The sequence below is a fragment of the Gopherus flavomarginatus genome (assembly GCF_025201925.1).
Source record: "Gopherus flavomarginatus isolate rGopFla2 chromosome 13 unlocalized genomic scaffold, rGopFla2.mat.asm SUPER_13_unloc_2, whole genome shotgun sequence".
NCBI classification, from domain to species: Eukaryota; Metazoa; Chordata; order Testudines; family Testudinidae; genus Gopherus; species Gopherus flavomarginatus.
In genome coordinates this window covers 803,588-816,706 of record NW_026114610.1, presented here as the reverse complement: position 1 = coordinate 816,706, position 13,119 = coordinate 803,588, and the positions used below count along the sequence as shown (strand labels likewise).

The 13,119-nt window shown below is 47.3% G+C and overlaps 1 non-coding gene across 1 annotated transcript; it reads left to right on the top strand.

Moving 5' to 3' along the window:
* The first annotated feature begins 7,409 nt into the window (after positions 1-7,409).
* On the top strand, positions 7,410-7,491 carry TRNAS-AGA (transfer RNA serine (anticodon AGA)). Its single transcript has one exon. It is a non-coding gene; the product is annotated as a tRNA-Ser (tRNA).
* Positions 7,492-13,119: the final 5,628 nt, after the last annotated feature.

The following is a 13,119-nucleotide window of genomic DNA, read 5'->3' as shown; positions in this document are numbered from 1 at the left end:
GTGATAGAGGGGACATCCTCTTGAGTGACGGATGGAGAGGTTTCCTGTGAGGTCCCCTCAGATACTGGCATAGGCCCCTGCATTTCTAGTTCTAACAGTGGAGGGTCAAAGGTGCTCAGGACATCCTCCATCTGTATGTCGCCACTGTCCAATAACCTGTGTATATCATCACACGAGGGTCCCACCAGTGGCTCAGGAGTGTCAGGAATGGGCCTAAATACTTCTGCCATAGGGTTTAGGGTGGAAGAGGAGGTGCTCTCTTTTGATTCAGCTTATCGAGACTGAAATCTTGTCTTCATCCCAGGATACACCACGGTTGTGTCTTCCTCCTCAGACTCACTCTCAGATGTGCTGAGTAGGTGTAGGTTAGCTGCAGGGGGCCATCTGTCACGTTGGAAGGCGGCTTTGGTACAGCACCTTCGTTCTGCCCAGTTGCCCTCTTGTGGCCCATCTCATAAGGGGTGCCTACCAATTCCCCCCCAGGGAGCAAAAGGTTTCTATGAACGGTCTTTGTCTGTCCTGGACCCTCTTCAGGTTTGATCTTGTAGACCGGCAGGTCTAGCTTTTCCATCAGCAAGTAAGGTATTGCCTTCCATCTTGCAGACACACCCTAGCATCATGTTGATGTTTGTTGCAGTCTGCGTTCTTCCAGGCTAAAGATATAGCTAAGTGATAAGCATCCCGCAGCTTTTCTCGTAGTCGGGATACATATTGCTGATGAGTTTCATCGCTATCGCCATCCTCTGATACACCAAAGCACAGGTCTATAGGTAATCTTGCTTCTCGCCCAAACATAAAGAGATATGAGGTGACTCCTGTAGCATCGTTCTTTGTGGCATTGTAGGCGTGCACCAGAAATGCGACATGTTGTCTCCCGGTTGCCTTCTGCTCTGGCCACAAAGTCCCTAACATATCTAATAGGGTTTGGTTGAACCTTTCGGGTTGAGGTTCACCTTGTGGGTGATAAGGCATTGTCCTCAACTTTTTAATTCCTGCTGTCCTTAGCACCTTCTAGTGCATAATATGAGGTGTCCTATCACATTTACTCAGAGCAGATTATGACATAATAGACTAGCTGAAATAGTCTATTATATTTGTATTTTTTTATTTTGAAATTATTAAGAGCATCAACTACTTAGCTCAGACTGAAGCATCTTAGCTAATGTTTGTGATCTAAGTGTCTCCTCTTTGTGTGCGACGAGACAATTTAACACACTCTGACAAACAGGAGATGCTTTTTTTTTGCAACAAAATATTTTTTGCAAAGAACTTTCATCCCACTTGTTTTGATTTCGAGAAACAAACTGGTTTAGTCTGAAGGGGATTTTCTGACAGAAATGGTTCCAATGAAGTTTCCCCACCATCTCGATTCCTGGGCTCTATCCCTGCCTCTGGGGGGGGTTGCTGTTTGTTAGAACAGGAGTCAGGACTGGTGGCTTCTCTTTCTGGCTCTGCCACCGCCTTGCTGTGTAGGCCCTTGGGTAGGTCACTTCCCTTCTCTGGACCTCAGGCTCCTCCCCATCTGTCCAATGGGAACAGGGACAATTCTCAAACTCTGGGCAGTCATGAGCTTCAGTGAGATAAGGGGCGTTAAAACCCTCTGTGAAGGAGAAAGGGGAGTTTGACGGTGTTTAGCACCAAGGAATTCTAAAGTTTGCTAAAATGTCTAGTCTGTGGAAACAAGAAACGGTCGGGACCAAACTTTTTAACCACTGCCTTTTTTAAGTCCATTCAGGGATGTGAGTCCCTGTCTCTTAGGTACCTGAGGTTCTTTGCCAGCAGGACAGAAGAGGTTCCTGCCTCTGTTTTTGTGGCCTAAACAAACCAGGTGTTGTGCCCCAGGTCTCCTCTGAGATACCTGAAAAAGAACATCTTCCCATTCATGAACAGGACAGGACCTATCTTTGAAAGGGGAACAAAGAGACCCCTGAGACTTACAGACTAGCTAGCCTTACTTCCATAGCTTGAGAGATACTGGAATACATTCTTAAACAATCAGTTTGTCAGTAGCACCTACAGGATACTTTGGTTCTTAGGATTAGTGAGCGTGGATTTGTCAAGAACAAATCATTCCAAACCAATCCTCTTTCCTTCTTTGGCAGGGCTCCAGGCCTAGTGGAGGTTGGTAAACAGTAGATGGGATCTAGCTCGGTGTTATTAAGGCTTTTGACAGAGTCCCGTAGGACATTCTCACAAGTAAACGAGGGAAATGCGGTCTAGATGCAATCAGTGTGATGTGGGTGCAGAGCTGTTGAAAGCCCAGATTCCAAGAGCCCTTCTCCATGTCTGGCTGTCCAACGGAGAGGGTGTACCTAGTGGGTCCGACAGGGATCAGTCTGGGGTCTGGTACTATTCAATATTTTCATTACTGATTTGGAAAATGGAGTGGAGAGCATGCTTCTAAAATTTGCAAATGACACCAAGCACTTTGGATCACAGGACTGGAATTCAAAATGCCTTTAACAAATTGGAGAATTGGTCTTCTTGAGCCAAACTCCATGGCTGGGCCCCTCTCTCTAGACTGGGATGAAGTGAAACCCCAGAACCAAACACTCCTCTTCCTGGACAGTGCGCTCACCCTTGAATGGTCAGATGTTGCTTAGTACTGTCAGAGCAGCTTTGGCTGGGGGATTCTCCCAGCAATTTCCAATAGCGAGAAAGTATGAAATCCCCATCAATGATACTCAGGAGTCTTGACTTCCAGTCCCCTGCTCCATTGACTCCAGCAGAGCATACTCCCTCTCAAAGGCAGGGGGAGAGGCCATGAGGCCCTGCTTGTAATTGCCAGCTGTGAGAGGGAGTGTGCAGCAGTGGTTAGCAAAGGGGCCTGGAAAGAAGGACTGCTGGGCCCATCCATCCTTCTGACACTTGGTGTGACCCTGAGCCAGTAGCTTCCCCTCCCCAGGCCTGTTTCTCATCAGTAGGGTTGGGGTCGCAGTTCCAACAGCCCAGGGGGGTTGGGAGGCTCCATGAAGGTGTGTAAAGTGCTGGGATTTCAGGATCCCAGAGGCGCTGTCACCCCCACGCTAGGGTGATGTTCTGCACCCCCTGCTGCTGGCCAAGTTTCTCCTTTCCCGGGCAAAAAGACAGACTCTTGTTTTCCCAGCCAGCCGATCACCCAGTGTCATCACCCTGCCTAGGGAGTAGCTCAAACCTCCAAAGTGCCTGGGCAGGGGCAGGACATTAGCACAGCAAGGGAAGGGTGTGGCAGTGACATCACAAAGGCCTTTTGCAGGACTTCAGACTATTGGTCAAAGGTGGTGTGGAGGTGATGACCTCACAGAAAGATGCTGACATCAGCCAGGCAGGAGAGGGGTGAGGAGCCAAGGAAACCTCAGAGACCCCTGTGGCTTTGCTTCAGCAAGTCTCCTTCTCCAGGTCTCTCTCTGAGGACTGAGAGAGTATTTGGGTTCATGTATGTGAGCGCCAGGAGGAACCTCTTTCCAGGTTTCTCCTTCCCTTTTCCTGATTTTAATAGAAAACAGCTGTCCCTGTTTAGAAGGTAAGAGCCTCCTCGAGGGAAAGGATGTCCTGGGCGTGTCACAGTTCGGATGCCAGTGGCCCCCCACACTGTAACGAAGTTCCCGCCACCCTGCTCTGTGTTCGCGGTGCGGGAGAGAGCAGCATCCACGGCAGTGATTTGCTCCTGGCTGCCAGAGCAGAGCAGCAGGCTCAGCTGTCAGAACTTCCCAGAGCAATGAAAGGGGAGGGGCCCATGGCTCTGTAGTAGGAATGCAGGGCAGGCGAGTTCACGGCCGGCATTGTGGGATACTGGAGGAGGCCAGTTATGGTGATATAATGAACAGCAGCGTCTACTTTGTCACTTCAAGTTTGCTGCAAAAGCTCTAGACCTCTCATCAAAGTTGTTTTATTTTGTCAGCAAAACAGGGCAGTTTTGTCGCCAGACGTCGCATTTCAGTGTGTACACCAGCCACAAGCTGCCGACCGAGGTAGCCTTGTCTATTTTTTACACACTTAAGCAATATAATTCTGCTGAAACAACTTTGTAGTGCAGACCTGGCCAAAGATTCACTCACACACAACTTGTAAAGACAACGTCACCTGCTCCTCTGCTTTGCAGAATCCAAACACAAACAAAGCTTGTCAGGCCCCGGTGACGATGGCAGGGAGTCAGGTGTAGGCAGACACGGGGTTTTAGCCGTCCATGGGTTAGCTGGCTAAAGCATATGTTTTTGTAAACAGGAGATCCTGGGTTCAACTCCCAGTGTTGCCTTGTTGACTGGTTGTTGGGGCACCTGTTTTTGGCTACTGTCAGGAGACAGGATTCAGAGCTAGATGGGCCTTTGGTCTAGCCCAGTGTGGTTTTTCTTATGGTTTAAATAACACTCACAGGCACTGATAATAGAGTTACTGAAAGTTTGGGAATCAGGAGCGGGTAGGTCAGTGGCCTAGTCCCCACACAAATGACACTCTCCCTGTGGGACAGGGGCAGGTCTGAGCTCTCACCCAAATGCTCCTTGTGGCTGCCAGAATCTGTGAGCAGCTAGTTTAGTTTACGCCAAAGGTTGAGTCCTGCTTTGTGCATCGTGTGTGAGAATGAAAATCCTAAGTTGCCTTTTGAAATAACGAATGCAGCAGGATGTGTTATTGTCCCTACCCCAAAGCAGACAGACCAATGGAGAAATGCCGTCGAGTCCAAGGTAATACCCCACTGCCATTTTACCTTTTTTGCTTGTTAAACTCCTTCGATCTGCCCAGCCCAGGCTGTCCTCTGCCTCAGCTGCTGCTCCCAGCCTGCTTTAGAGTCAAGCATGCAGGGGCCCCAGAGGAACAGGCTGGGACAGGGCAGGAGCCTGGGTTGGGCTGGGAAGATGCTGGGAGTTCTGGTTCCCTGAGAACTGGCCTGGCTCCCTTCTCAACAGCGAACAAATCAATTCCATGTCCCCTCCCCAGAAAAATCAGTGTGGAGCCAAGAGCAGCAGGGGACGATTCCCTCTAGTTCCCACCGAGGCAGTAGAGAACCCAGGGTGTTTCTAGCAGAGCTTATGGAACTGATGTGGGGAAACCAGCCTTTAATAACAGGCAGTTCCAGTTTAAGCTTAGTGTTTTTAACAATTTCTACAACATTAAATAACCCTTCCACCGTAGTGGCACCATCCATAAAATTGCTTCAGCCTTATAGGTTCCTAAGTGCACAACTAAACATCTCTTCAAATCCAAGGGAGTGGAGATCAGTCAATGTTCAGAGTCATCCCACATAAAAGAACCATGTTGTCATACACACTGGCCCCATCATGTGGCCATCGCGTTTCCCTCCTCTCTGTTAAAAGTTTTAGTATTTTGCACAGAAACTTTCTTCCTTCAGGAGAGACCTGGGAACCAGGGCTGCCAGCCAGACAAACACCTTTAAGAGGAGGCGTCATCTGTCAAAAAATGATTTCCCTCCTTCAGTTCAGTGACACCCTGAAATGTTAGTTATCCTGGCAGAGCCGGAGGATTGGAAGCAGCTACATCAAACCCCTGTGTAGCTAACAGGACTGAACACAAACACTCCCTTGTATCTGAAGAGATGTTTAGTTTTACCCTCGGTAAACCACAAGACTAATGGAAAAGGTGGTGGTGGTGTCAAATATAAAGAGTGAAACACAAAACAATCATCATAGTTATGTCCATAGTGACTGCAAAATCTTTCTATATTCTTCTTATTATCATCAGTGTATTATTTTCTCTATCATCTAGACATTGACTAGACCTTGACCAAGAAATTTGGATCTTGATAAAATAATCGACTACCCCTGGTTAAGGCAATGGACTTGACACCCACTCGGGCAATGATTAGCTGCCAAAATCTTAACAACCGGTTCCCTATAATAAGTTCTGATTTAAGGGGGGGGGAGTGGAGGAGGGGCTGGGGGAGGGGAGACATACCCATGGGGTTGGGATCCCCTGTAGGGCTTGGGGCAAATTACCCCACTTGCCCCCTGGCAACCCTAGATCTTGCAGCCCCCTCCTCCCTTACCTTGCCAGCAGCTCAAAGCAGCAGGACAAATCAGGAGCTCAGCTGAGCTTCCCAACTGCTGGCCATGCTGCAGCTCTGCGGGGTGGTGGGGGGAGACTCCTGGGGGGAGACATCCTCATGGGGCCAAGGGCCCAGGGCAAATTGCCCCACTTGCCCAACCCTCCGCCCCCCACAGCCCTGGAGCTTGCAGCCTCCTTACCTTGCTGGCAGCCCAGAGCTCAGCTGAGCTGCCCAGCTGCTGGCCATGCTGCAGCTCTTCAGGATGGGGGAAGCAGGGGAGGGCCCGGGAGAGACATCCTCGTGGGGCCAGGGGCCCCTGCAGGGCCTGGGCCAATTGCCCCGCTTGCCCCCTCCCCTCCCCTCTGACCAGCCGTGGAGCTTGCAGGAGGACCCCACACACACCTTGCCGGGCCTCTCAAAAAGCGGCAGCAGGACGACTCTCGAGCTCAGCTGAACTGCCCAGTTGGTGCCGGCAGCTGGCCACACTGCAGCTGGGGGGAAGCCAGGGAAGGGGCCGGGAAGCCTCAGCCTCCCCAGCTGGGAATCCTGGGAGCAACAGGATGGTCCGGCCCTTGGACTGGAGTTCTTTGTCCACCTCCTGGCCCTTTAACAACCGGTTCTCCACGGAGGTCTAATTTTAGCAACTGGTTTTTGGGAACCTGTGAGAACCGGCTCCAGCTCACCACTGCACTCGGGTGTCTCCATGCAGGTTCAGTACTAACAACAGTGGCACCTTACAGCCATAGCTTTTAATCAGGGCAATACATTGATACAAATTCCTGTTAAATCATTTCTCAGCCAGAATCCATCGCCCACATTCCTTAAGGTACTGGGCCACCATGTGGGCGTTTCATTTCCCGACTCAAATTCACAGAGACACAATTTCCTTTGCACAGATCTGTGAACAGCAAAACCTCCCTGTGTCTCTTGTCTGAGCCAGGGCATTCGATTCCAGTGAACCCTTCTCTCCTGCAATGGCAATGGTCAGACAGAGGGGACGTGGTCACCTGCATCCCTGCCAGGGAGATATTGGCTCGGCTCTTTCTTTCTGCTGCTGTTGTTAGTCCATGAAACATCAGGGATGGAATGCAAGGCTGAGCTCACACACCAATCCCCTGAAACATTTCAGTGCCCCAGAGAAATCCTGCCCCCAGCTATTGGAATGATATGGTAGAGATTCGAATAGGAAAGTGACTGTCTGAATTGTCAGTGTGGGGAATGAACAACAATCTATAGCAATGTCGTTAGCCACAAACACACTAATCATGCTCCAGCTGGAAGGGAAATGGGCAGGAACTCTTGCTGTTCACCATGGACACACTTACACTAATGCACAGCCGTGAGTGTGCTGGGGGAGCTGGTCTGAGCCATTTGAAGTGACAATTCTGTGAGAACAGAAACATTGTGTAGGGAAACAACTATCCCTCAAGTAGTTGTGGCCGAGTGGTTAAAGCGATGGACTAGAAATCCATAGGGGTTTCCCCACGCAGGTTCAAACCCTGCTAACTACGGAAGCATTAGTGTATTGTCATTGCTATTGTCTTAGTGCCTGAACATCCATAGAGCCAGCTCTGGTCTCACTCTAAGGCTGTCTTCACTTAAAATACTGCTGTAGCATTGTGGAGTAAACAGCTGCTACAGTGAGGGGAGGGGTTTTCCATCCCTGTAATAGCTACACTGACAGAACAATCATTCTTTTCATTTAGCACTATCTAACCATGGCTTAGGTCAGCTTATTTATACTGGCTCTGGGGTTTTTTATACACTGAAAAACGTACTAGTTAGAGGGTGTGACAAACTGGGAATGTTCCTAATGTTTTTTCGGAATACTGTGTTAGACTCATAGACTCATAGACTCTAGGACTGGAAGGGACCTCAAGAGGTCATCGAGTCCAGTCCCCTGCCCTCATGGCAGGACCAAATACTGTATAGACCATCCCTAATAGACATTTATCTAACCTACTCTTAAATATCTCCAGAGATGGAGATACCACAACTTCCCTAGGCAATCTATTCCAGTGTTTAACTACCCTGACAGTTAGGAACTTTTTCCTAATGTCCAACCTAAATCTCCCTTGCTGCAGTTTAAGCCCATTGCTTCTTGTTCTATCATTGGAGGCTAAGGTGAACAAGTTTTCTCCTCCTCCTGATGACACCCTTTTAGATACCTGAAAACTGCTATCATGTCCCCTCTCAGTCTTCTCTTTTCCAAACTAAACAAACCCAATTCCTTTAGCCTTCCTTCATAGGTCATGTTCTCAAGACCTTTAATCATTCTTGTTGCTCTTCTCTGGACCCTCTCCAATTTCTCCACATCTTTCTTGAAATGCAGTGCCCAGAACTGGACACAATACTCCAGTTGAGGCCTAACCAGCGCAGAGTAAAGCGGAAGAATGACTTCTCGTGTCTTGTTTACAACACACCTGTTAATGCATCTCAGAATCATGTTTGATTTTTTTGCAACAGTATCACACTGTTGACTCATATTAAGCCTGTGGTCTACTATGACCCCTAGATCTCTTTCTGCCATACTCCTTCCTAGACAGTCTCTTCCCATTCTGTATGTGTGAAACTGATTGTTCCTTCCTAAGTGGAGCACTTTGCATTTATCTTTATTGAACTTCATCCTGTTAACCTCAGACCATTTCTCCAATTTGTCCAGATCATTTTGAATTTTGACCCTGTCCTCCAAAGCAGTTGCAATCCCTCCCAGTTTGGTATTGTCCGCAAACTTAATAAGCGTACTTTCTATGCCAACATCTAAATCATTGATGAAGATATTGAACAGAACCGGTCCCAAAACAGACCCCTGCGGAACCCCACTTGTAATACATTTCCAGCAGGATTGGGAGCCATTAACAACTACTCTGAGTACGGTTATCCAGCCAGTTATGCACCCACCTTATAGTAGCCCCATCTAAATTGTACTTTCCTAGTTTATCTATAAGAATATCATGCGAGACCGTATCAAATGCCTTACTAAAGTCTAGGTATAGCACATCCACCGCTTCTCCCTTATCCACAAGGCTCGTTATCCTATCAAAGAACGCTATCAGATTAGTTTGACATGATTTTTTCTTTACAAATCCATGCTGGCTATTCCCTATCACCTTACCACCTTCCAAGTGTTTGCAGATGATTTCTTTGATTACCTGCTCCATTATCTTCCCTGGCACAGAAGTTAAACTAACTGGTCTGTAGTTTCCTGGGTTGTTTTTATTTCCCTTTTTATAGATGGGCACTATATTTGCCCCCTTCCAGTCTTCTGGAATCTCCCCCGTCTCCCATGATTTCCCAAACATAATAGCTAGAGGCTCAGATACCTCCTCTATTAACTCCTTGAGTATTCTAGGATGCATTTCATCAGGCCCTGGTGACTTGCAGGCATCTAACTTTTCTAAGTGATTTTTTACTTGCTCTTTCCTTATTTTCTCTTCTAAACCTACCCTCTTCCCGTAAGCATTCACTATACTAGACATTCCTTCAGACTTCTCAGTGAAGACTGAAACAAAGAAGTCATTAAGCATCTCTGCCATTTCCAAGTCTCCCGTTACTGTTTCCCCCTCCTCATTGAGCAGTGGGCCTACCCTGTCCTTAGTCTTCCTCTTGCTTCTAATGTATTAATAAAATGTCTTCTTGTTTCCCTTTATTCCCATAGCTAGTTTGAGTTCATTTTGTGCCTTTGCTTTTCTAATCTTGCCTCTGCATTCCTGTGTTATTTGCCTATATTCATCCTTCGTGATCTGACCTAGTTTCCATTTTTTATATGACACCTTTTTATTTTGTAGGTCAAGCAAGATCTCAAGGGTAAGCCAAGGTGGTCTTTTGCCACATTTTCTATCTTTCCTAACCATCGGAATAACTTGCTTTTGGGCCCTTAATAGTGTCCCTTTGAAAAACTGCCAACTTTCCTCAGTTGTTTTTCCCCTCAGTCTTAATTCCCATGGGACCTTACCTATCAGCTCTCTGAGCTTACCAAAATCTGCCTTCCTGAAATCCATTGTCTCTATTCTGCTGTACTCCCTTCTACCCTTCCTTAGAATTGCAAATTCTATGATTTCATGATCACTTTCACCCAAGCTTCCTTCTACTTTCAAATTCTCAACAAGTTCCTCCCTATTTGTTAAAATCAAGTCTAGAACAGCTTCCCCCCAGTAGCTTTTTCAACTTTCTGAAATAAAAAGTTGTCTGCAATGCAGTCCAGGAACTTATTGGATAGTCTGTGCCCCGCAGTGTTATTTTCCCAACATATATCTGGATAGTTGAAGTCCCCCATCACCACCAAATCTTGGGCTTTGGATGATTTTGTTAGTTGTTTGAAAAAAGCCTCATCCACCTCTTCCACCTGATTAGGTGGCCTGTAGTAGACTCCCAGCACGACATCACCTGCGTTTTTTACCCCTTTTAGCCTAACCCAGAGACTCTCAACATTTCCATCTTCTATGTCCATCTCCACCTCAGTCCAAGTGTGTACATTTTTAATATATAAGGCAACACCTCCTCCCTTTTTCCCCTGTCTATCCTTCCTGAGCAAACTATACCCATCCACACCAACATTCCAGTCATGTGTATTATCCCACCAAGTTTCAGTAATGCCAACAATGTCATAGTTGTATTTATTTATTAGCACTTCCAGTTCTTCTTGCTTATTACCCATACTTCTTGCATTTGTATATAGGCATCTAAGATACTGGTTTGATCTTGCCTCCCAGCTTTGCCCTGACCCTCCTTTCTCTCTGCCATTATAGCCCATGCTCCCTCCTGTTTCTGACCCATCTCCCAGGTCTTGTTCCCCACTTACCTGTGGGGTTTGCTCACCTGTCCCCGTCGAACCTAGTTTAAAGACCTCCTTACCAGGTTAGCCAGTCTGTGCGCAAATAAGGCCTTTCCCTTCCTCGAAAGGTGAAGGCCATCTCCGCCTAGCAGTCCTTCCTCAAATAGAATCCCGTGGTCAAGGAAGCCAAAGCCCTCCTGGTGACACCATCTTCGCAGCCAGGCATTCACCTCCACGATGCATCTGTCTCTGCCCGGGCCCCTACCTTCGACAGGAAGAATCGAAGAGAATACCACCTGCGCTCCAAACTCCTTCACCCGTACTCCCAGAGCCCTGTAGTCACTCTTGATCTGCTCAGTGTCACACCTCACAGTATCATTTGTGCCCACATGGATGAGTAGCATGGGGTAGTAGTCCTTAATGAGCCATCAAGCAGGCTAGGCAGAACTGACACCAACTTTCTGGCTTGGGTGTTCCCGGGAAGCATAGCACAAGTTTGAAATATGGGCAGCACAGAGCCAATATTCATAAAGTCAACAACAAAAATGATACACATCTAGAGATAGCATCATTATAATCAGCCAATCAGAACCTCTCCATACACCCCTTACACAACAACCTTTCTACAATATTGGGTGCAAATATATAAGTGGTTGCAACAGTGATCTATAGTTACAGAATATGTCAATAACATCACAGGAGGTGACACAGCATCAGTGAGACTGATACTGGAATATTGCCTCCAGTTTTGGTGTCCTCATTTGAAAAAGATGTTGTGAAATTGGAGTTGGGGCAGCAAAGAGCCACCAAATATTCTGAGGTCTGGAGAAAAAATGCCTTCTAGTGAGCTACTGAAAGAGCTCAACCTGTTTAGCTTATCAAAAGAAGATTGAAAGGTGACGTTCCTAAATGGAGCAAAAAGATTCGCTATTAAAGGGCTCTTGAATCTAGCAGAGAAAAGCATAACAAGACCCAATGGCTGGAAGGTGAAAAGAAACAAATTCATATTACACTTAGGGCACAAATAGTCAACAGCGAGGATGATTCACCACAGGAACAAGCTACCAAGGAAAGTGGTGGATTCACCATCTCATGATGTCATTCAATGAATACTAGATGCCTTTCTGGAATGTGTTTGCCCCAAAAGTAGCTATTGTGTCATACAGGAGGCCTGTGATATGCAGGGGGTCAGATTAGATGCTCTAATCATCTCTTCTGGCCATAAAGTTGACTAATTTCTGAAAAACGGAGTGTAGCATTGGCAGCAGCATCTGATGTTTTCCTGTCTAGCCGGCTTGCTTCCTAGAACGAATGCTCCTTGAGTGGGGTGACCACAGGGAATAGCTCAAACCTCCAAAGTGTCTGGCCAGAGGCAGGACATTGGCACAGCAAAGGAGGGGTGTGACAGTGACATCACAAAGGCCTTTTGCAGGACCTCAGACTATTGGTCAAAGGTGGTGGGGAGGTGGTGACCTCACAGAGAGATGCTGACATCAGTCAGGCAGGACAGGGGCGAAGGGCCAGGGAAACCTCAGAGACCCCTGTGGCTTTGATTCATCAATTCTCCTTTTCCAGGTCTCTCTTTGAGGACTGAGAAAGTATTTGGGTTCAGGTACGTGAGCACCAGGAGGAACTTCTTTTGAGTTTTCTCCTTCCCTTTTCCTGATTTTACTAGAAAACAGCCATCTCTGTTTAGAAGGTAAGAGCCTCCTCGAGGTTTGAAACCTGTTCAGTCTGATCCATCTGGTGACAGTTGAATTCTAGGCATGGAAAGCACGAGCTTAAGGTGGCAGAATTTTATTCTGTACCTGGGATTTTGTCCCTTAGAATCACTGGGAACATTACGGTTTGTCCTTTTTGTTTCACCTTTTCCTCCATCCATCCCTCCCTCTTTTCTCTTCTTCTCTTGCTTCTGGTGTCCCCTCTGGTGTGTGTGTGTGTTGCGGGGGAGTGCTCGGCAGCTCCCACTATGGGAGGTCCACCCAAAAATTTGGGGCTGAAATAGTGCTCGGGCAGTGATCCCCACTAGTGACCTGGCCATCCTTTGGGCTCTCTGGTGAGAACGCTCAGCCTCTCATCCTCAGTCTCTACCCTGATTGGCTGAGCTGGGGGTTATTGACAGGGAGGAGACTCAGGTCCTTGTTGTTCTCTTTGAAGACCAAGTAAATAAGTCAGAATCACTTATATGTTTGATGAATTTTGCTGCTTCTCTGCATTAATGGTCTCTGAGCAGTTCACGATTCTCTCTAACATTGCAGTTCTCCTCAAATACTTGCTGAATAATTACTGTACACTGTTGTTGATCTGGAGCTCATCTGAGAGCACTTTACTCAGGTCATTCAATGTCTGAAATTCAAGATCCGAT